This window comes from Aegilops tauschii, chromosome 3 (assembly GCF_002575655.3).
Source record: "Aegilops tauschii subsp. strangulata cultivar AL8/78 chromosome 3, Aet v6.0, whole genome shotgun sequence".
Lineage (NCBI taxonomy): Eukaryota > Viridiplantae > Streptophyta > Magnoliopsida > Poales > Poaceae > Aegilops > Aegilops tauschii.
In genome coordinates, this window is record NC_053037.3 from 540,892,935 (window position 1) to 540,900,668 (window position 7,734).

Sequence of the window (7,734 nt, forward strand, 5' to 3'; positions counted from 1 at the left end):
CGACACGTGGGAGATATAGCCGGTTATGGAAGCCCCTAACCCAACTCAAGGGAGCAGTTATGGAAGTTGGGTATCTTCTAAAATGTATTCTTGTGGTTCTTGTTTTCTTTGGTCTTGCTTTACTAGTCAAAATGTGATGATGTATTTTTCATGTACCAAAAATGAATGATGAAATAAAGTTAAGGACTTGCAAAGAAATAAGTAGGCGGACAGGATGCGTCCGCGCGCTGGGCGCACGGCCAGCGCATCCCAGGACAGGCCCGGACACGACCTCATCGCCCTACCCAAACGGACAGAATCCGGATAAAACGGACGTCCATTTGGAATCGCGCGGTGGAGTTGGCCTCATCTGTTCTCTTTCTATCTCTCCTTTTCTTTTCTTCTCTTTCCGACCCAGCATCGCATCTCGGGCAACTGCAAGCCTGCACTGCACGCCGCAGCTTTTTCAGACCCCACGAGCAAAGGTAAAAAATCCGCTGCTGCCTCTCTCTCGTCCAGTAGCCTGCTCCTCCGGCGATCCATGCATGGCAGTCTAGCAGAGCCAAGCCATGGCTCACTGTTGCTGTTGCTCATATGCAGCACGCTGTTTTTTTAACGATATACACCGTGTTTTGAAAGACAAATAAAACGACGAGACTTGCAGTGGTATTAGTACCAGTAAAACATGGGTTATGAATGAATAGTGAGTAAGATAAAAACAGACCGAGCTCGAGCAGCCTAGCCCAGTCGTTGTCTTTTTCTCACCGGCCCAAGCATCCGCCTACGGCCACGGGTCTGCCCGCCTGCTGCGTAAAGGCAGGACGGGCGTGCGTCCAGCCAGGCACGGAAAGTCGATGGTGAACAGTCCGCATGTCAAATACCAATGGTATGGACTATGGCTATACATGTATCGTTCCATCGTACTCGCCATTATCTTTGGGTTAATGCATAGCACCAGCGTTCATTCCGCAGCAGCATCCACAAGACTTCAACGCTCGCAGTTTATATGCATGCAACGGCGGTCGTATCATAAGGAGTATTGTGAGAATGTCAGGTCAGGTCAGCCCTCTTAATTAATCATCACTAGTCGTCAACCCGTGCACCTGCACGGGCTAGTACTTTTTTATTCACACATTTACACAAACAATCACAAAGCAAGTATTATGTATTAGAAATGAAATATGTAGGAACAATATAGGAGAAAGTTGCATTATTATTATTTTGAACCACAATGTTTTTCTCAACCATAGGATTAAAAGGAAGTACATTCCTTCAAATAGTTCCTCATTCATAGTTCCTTATATTACTAAGTGAACTGCATCATTAAAGAGCTTTAAGAGATGGGAGAGAATCGGCCAAAGTTCTATCCCCAGCCCATGTTTACACATGATGTACTATTGTACTATAACATATTTCAAAACTTACTTTTTTCATTGATATATCAATATGTTCTCTCCCTAGTAAAAAAAACAAACTTTATGTATTTTTAGGCATTCAAAAGTTATTTAGTTCTATAAACCTCTAAAGTAGAGAATAATAATGTTTGAACCAAGGGGATGTAAACCAATAAAAATCAAATCACTAATAGAGAAAGAACCTGTATTAAACCATAATTATTCAAGGTAAATATGTTGAAGTTAAGGAGACATAGATAGATACAGTGGACGATATGGAAATAGTCATAAATCTACATGTATCGACGCACAAATACATCATGAGTCCTCAAGATACACCAGTTCGTAAATCTCAACCACCTTGCCATCTTGAGTGCTACTCGATCATCCATTCTCCTGGAAAATGTATATTTCACAAAAATCTTGGTACATGTATGCAAATACAATGCATCAAAATAGGCAGATGCTAACAACAGTATACACCTCGCGTGCTATTCCATGATCCTTTTTCCTACAATATAAATTTGATAAAGTCAAGAATTTAGAATAGAAATATATTGTGCATCAATAATACAAAGATGCTGGCAAAATATATACTGTGATATCTAATGAAGCATATATGTGGAAAGGTCTCGCCCATGTCACCTGATAAAGCCTGCTTTACCATTGGATACAGAGTTCACATTCATGCAAGTAGATAAGAGCCTGGAACATATTTACCTTCTAATATGTGAATGCATGGATGTAAGATAGGAAAACCGATTCAATGTAAAAATAATCATGCCTATGCACATCATGGAGATCTTATCATGATGCAACAGATCAAATTTTAAGTTAGGCACTGGTGAAATTACTCTTGGTAAGGAACAATAGCAGGCAATTTATTTGCCCTTTTTCATAAGCTGATGGTTGCCCCTCTGGATCCATCAAGCGATGTGCTGGAGAGGATCATATCACTAAGGAGCTTTTTATGTGTCAGCAACAACCTTTAGGAATAACATCTTCTACAGAAGAGTTAGATAAGAAATAAGAAACTTCATACATGTATGGTGTATAAAATTACAAATAGTAGGGACGTCCTTCTAACTTCAACAGAAATTGATGTATAGTAAACTGTTTCTAGTGGGCCATTGCATCTAAAAACATGGTGCGCATAAAATGGTAGCATAATAGAAGTGGTCATTAATTAAGTTAAGAATATTACAAAATAATGTTTTACAACAAAAGGAGATTAGACAGAGGCTTCAACTTCAATTGATAATATGACTGTTGCTTCATGAAGCACCATTCAGCCATGGAAAAAAAAAACAGCCGTCCTTTCATGTCAGACTTGCACTAAGAATATTCCAAACAGACCTCTGACTTCACTAAATACACTTATTGGTTTAATTCTTCAAATTTTGATCTTTGTGGTATTTATAAAAAAGTAAATTAATAAAGCAGAGAGAGTTTAAAGATTGTCACTTAAAACCTAAGATACTCTTACGGATAAGATAACTAACTCAGTTCTGAAAAAAGCTTGGAGTCAGTCTTATTTGTGTGCTGGCTCGCTTGGGGCCAGGAATGTTTTTTTTCGCAATAGAAAAATAGTTGTACATTTATGAAATAAAAGAATAGTTCATGCAATTTCTTTCTGTTAATTCGCTTGCATAAACTGTAAGAGCGTAACTAAACATATACTAAAATCCTAAAACTTTCCACATCAAATGACTAATAATCCTACATAGACTGGAAATTAAATCCATTTTATTGCATGGTCCTAAAATAATGAAGCATCAGGCAAGGGCTGAAGATCACGATGTGTTGTTTCTACTATCTCAAATCTAACAAATTTAGAGGAATATGCAACATACCATGAAGTAACTATTACTACCAAACATCAGCTATTTGTCGTTTCCATGATAGCTAATAATGTACGTACATCAGGGACAACTTTCAACATGATGGAAAAACACAAAATTAGTTCAGCCTAATTCATCAACATGCAGTGCAGGTGCAACAAATCTAGCTTGATATAGTTTTGCTTGTGAAATCTATGTTGTGTCCACGATATCAGAGATAATATTAATATGATTAAATCTTAACTGCAGCATGGTACTTAAGATACATACTTGCTTGCCTTCAGAGTGGGCGCATGAGTAGCAGGCGATGAATGTCCATGGTGTGAATAGATGCGCCATCGGCCTATTTCAACCATCGTATATATCAGTTGCCCGGTACAAAATTGCAGAAATAGCACTAACAAATAGATACTTTCCTGCTGAGTTGATACAGAGGCGACCGTCACCAAAAACACAAAACGGTTTTAAGAAGGTGATGGGCCAGCAGTAATATTACCTCAAACTTGACAGCCTCGTTCAACAAATTTGGCTCGGCAGCCTCGTTCTCTGTACACATTACCTCGGACATGGACGGATCAAAGATTGGAGCTGGGTAGGGGAAAGAAAGGGCCACTTTGCATAGTTTAGTGTTGTATTGGAAGGAGTACTATTGGATCACCACATCCTGCTGAAGCTCCTCTGACGTCTCAGCCGTCACCCATGCGTGTTGTTTGAGGCAGGGCGCGCTGCAGGCCTGCAGCCGCTCCGCAAGGCGGTGGATCCGCACGCACCACATGGGCGCCGACACATGCACGGCTCCGTCGTTCCTACCTCCCTCGACGGTGAGAGGCTGGATCTTTCAGCGGGCGGCGACGCGAGGATCTGGCAACGACGGCTGCCGGCACGACCGATTCGAGGTGAGGACGGACGGTAGAGAGCAGGCGATGGAGGAGGGTGTGGATCCAGTTGGGGCGGCTTCATTCCGCGTGCCGGCGGCGTCCCGTTGTCCCAGTGGAGGCGAGGCAGAGAGAGGTGAGAGAGGAGCAGGAAAGGACGGGGAAAAGGCAAAGTTGGAGGGCGGCGCGGCTGCTGCTGCTTGATGGTGAGCTCGCCGGCATGCGACGGATGCTCCGGCGTCGCACCGGACGGCGGACGGCGGAGGAGTCGATGTGGCGGCGGGGTGCCCAAGCTTCGGCGGCGCGGCTGCTCGGGGCCGAAGGAAAGACGCTACTGATTTTTTCTTTTGGTTTTTATGGAAGGAGACGGCTATAGTATTATGAGCATGTAGAGTTTTTTTGTCGTGAAAGAGATAAAGATTGCTTTAGTTTTTTTTAATTTAAAGATTTGCTTCAGTTATGGGAGGGAATAATCGATGGATTACTAATCGTGTTTTAGATGGATTCATTTTTTCAACCGATGCAAAAATTGTGGGCTTCGGGTTTTTTTTTTGCAACGGAGCAAAATTTAACTCAATCTACACCGTATCTACACCGTAATAATCTGGTCCCATCAGATTAACGGCTCATAATTACTGATTAATATGGTAATTTTTTGGGAGTCTGTAATTAGTATAGGTATAGGTATAGATAGATAGATAGATATAGATATAGATATAGATAGATATAGATAGATATATAGATGTTCTGGGAGAGAGCGGGCGAACAATCAAACGAATGAGGTGGTGTTTGGTTCTCTAGTCCTAGGACTTTTTCTAGTCCCAACTAAAAAGTCCCTAGTCCCTAAAAAGTCCCTCTCTGTTTGTTTCCGGAGACTAAAAAGTCCCTAGTCCCTTCCTAAGGTTATTAAATGACCATGTTGCCCCTACTATATAGAAAAATAACAATCAAACAACACCATGGGGTGGCGGGCCAATGGGTGCATGGAGGGGCATTATTGGAAAAGTCCCAAAAAGACTCTCCTTGAGAGTCTTCTTCATTTAGTCCCAAATGCCTAGTTCCAAATGCCTAGTTTAGTCCCTAAAAAGTCCCTCCCGTTTGGTAAAAAAGTCTCTAAGAGGGACTTTTTCTAGTCCCTACACAAAAAAGTCCCTGGAAACAAACACCCCCTGAGTACTCGGCGTGTTAGAGTAGTCATTATGGTATACGACTTCTAGTCCAAGTCAGTTTTGTACCCCTACCCCAAGTCGGTTTGTACCCTCTTATATACACTTGTATGCCGCACCAAATCATCAATAAGCAACAGTTTTATTCAGCTTTCATGGTATCAGATACCGGTCCCAGGGTTTAGGGTATGGCTCCGCCAACGCCACCGCCGCTGCCGCCGCCCGGCTACTTCGAGCGCCGGGCCGCACTCATCGCCAAGGCTGCCAACGCCGCGGCCGCTTCTCTCTCGGCCCTCACCATAGCTCCACAAAACTACCCTGCACCCATCCTCGCCGCACCAATATCTCTTGCTGACACAATCTCCGACGTCAGCCCCTACATCCCCATAGTTCTTGATCTCGCCGCCCACAACTACTACCATTGGAGACATCTCTTCGATCTCCACCTCGGCCGCTGCAACCTGCGCTCGCATGTCGCCACCAACTGTCTTCCCCGCCCCGACGATCCGCAATGGTTGAAAGACGATCTCGCGATCGTCCAGTGGTTCTACACCCGCATCACCACCGAGATCTTCAACATGCTCGATCACGACGACGCCACCACTGCCAACATCTGGCACTCCCTCCGTCAGCTCTTCCAAAGCAACACCGACGCTCGGAAAAACGCTCTCCACACCGAGCTTCGCAATATGGTGCAAGGAGACGCCCCGGTGAACCTGTTCTGCCAGCGCGTTAAGACCATTGGCGATGAGCTCCGCGAACTCGGCGATACAGTTAGCGACTCACAGCTAATCAATATCGTCGGCGGCGGCCTCAGCGAAGACTTTGACAAGCAAGCCTCGTTCATACCGATGATACGGCCCCCTCCTACCTTCGCTGAAGTACGTTCCTTGCTACAACTCGCGGCGGAAACACAAGCTCGCAAGGACTCTCGCCCCAAGGTCTTTCATGCTGCGGCTCGTCCTCCTCTGTCGTCTACACCAGTGCCGCCTTCCAGGCCGGCTCCTGCCGCCGGGCCGTCCGCATCGTCATCTGTTGAACCGCCCCCAGGCTGGCGTCCTAGTCCGAACTACCGCGGCAAAAACCCTATCTACAGGCCGCCGCCGACTCGTTCGGTTCCGCCTACGACATCACCAGCACCGAGTCCTACACCACCCACCAGTGCTCCATCTGCGGTTGCATGGCGGCCTCCTCATGATCCTTGGACGGGGCTTGTTCAAGCATGGCCCATGCCCTGGTCCGCTCCGTCCTCCCTCGGTGCTCCGCCGGCATACTCAGGTGCCTGGCAACCCGGCCTTCGGCCGCCTACTGGTGCTCCCGAGGTTCTCAACCCCCGACAGCCGGCCAATGCCTATCACGCCGCCCCGACGTATGCTCCTTATGGTCATTACAGCACCGACGGCGGCGCCTACTACACACCTCAGCCGGCCCTGCTCTCGACGCCACCCCCACCACAGCCGGCCAATGCCTACTACACTCCCCAGCCGGCCCTACTGCCTTCACCATCGTATCCGCCGGCACTGCTTCCGACGCCACCCTCACCTGCGACGCCGAGCTGGGATCAAGCTGCCTTTCTCCAGGCCATGAATAACTTTGCTGCACAAGGAAACTCGGGTACGGATTGGATCTTTGATTCAGGGGCCTCTAGTCATATGTCTACATCTAGTAATTGGTTATCTTCTTGCACTAAATCTCCTTTCCCTTCCATTATCCTTGGAGATGGATCATCTATTCCTATATATTGTGTTGGTCAGGCTCAACTTCCTGAAGGAAATATGCCCTAGAGGCAATAATAAAGTATTATATATTTCCTTATATCATGATAAATGTTTATTATTCATGCTAGAATTGTATTAACCAGGAAACATAATACATGTGTGAATACATAGACAAACAGAGTGTCACTAGTATGCCTCTACTTGACTAGCTCGTTAATCAAAGATGGTTATGTTTCCTAGCCATAGACATAAGTTGTCATTTGATTAACGAGATCACCTCATTAGGAGAATGACGTGATTGACTTGACCCATTCCGTTAGCTTAGCACTCGATCGTTTAGTATGTTGCTATTGCTTTCTTCATGACTTATACATGTTCCTATGACTATGAGATTATGCAACTCCCGTTTACCGGAGGAACACTTTGTGTGCTACCAAACGTCACAACGTAAATGGGTGATTATAAAGGTGCTCTACAGGTGTCTCCAAAGGTACTTGTTGGGTTGGCGTATTTCGAGATTAGGATTTGTCACTCCGATTGTCGGAGAGGTATCTCTGGGCCCACTCGATAATGCACATCACTATAAGCCTTGCAAGCATTGTGACTAATAAGTTAGTTGCGGGATGATGTGTTACGGAACGAGTAAAGAGACTTGCCGGTAACGAGATTGAACTAGGTATCGAGATACCGACGATCGAATCTCGGGCAAGTAACATACCGATGACAAAGGGAACAACATATGTTGTTATGCGGTCTGACCG

General features: G+C 45.3%; 1 long non-coding RNA gene across 1 annotated transcript; it reads right to left on the reverse strand.

The window, feature by feature from the left end:
- Nucleotides 1–1,561: 1,561 nt before the first annotated feature.
- LOC141042499 (uncharacterized) lies at nucleotides 1,562–4,851 on the reverse strand. Its single transcript, XR_012205548.1, has 2 exons — nucleotides 3,485–4,851; nucleotides 1,562–2,377 (listed from the first exon to the last, which is right to left on the reverse strand). It is a non-coding gene; the product is annotated as an uncharacterized lncRNA (long non-coding RNA).
- Between the last annotated feature and the right edge of the window lie 2,883 nt (nucleotides 4,852–7,734).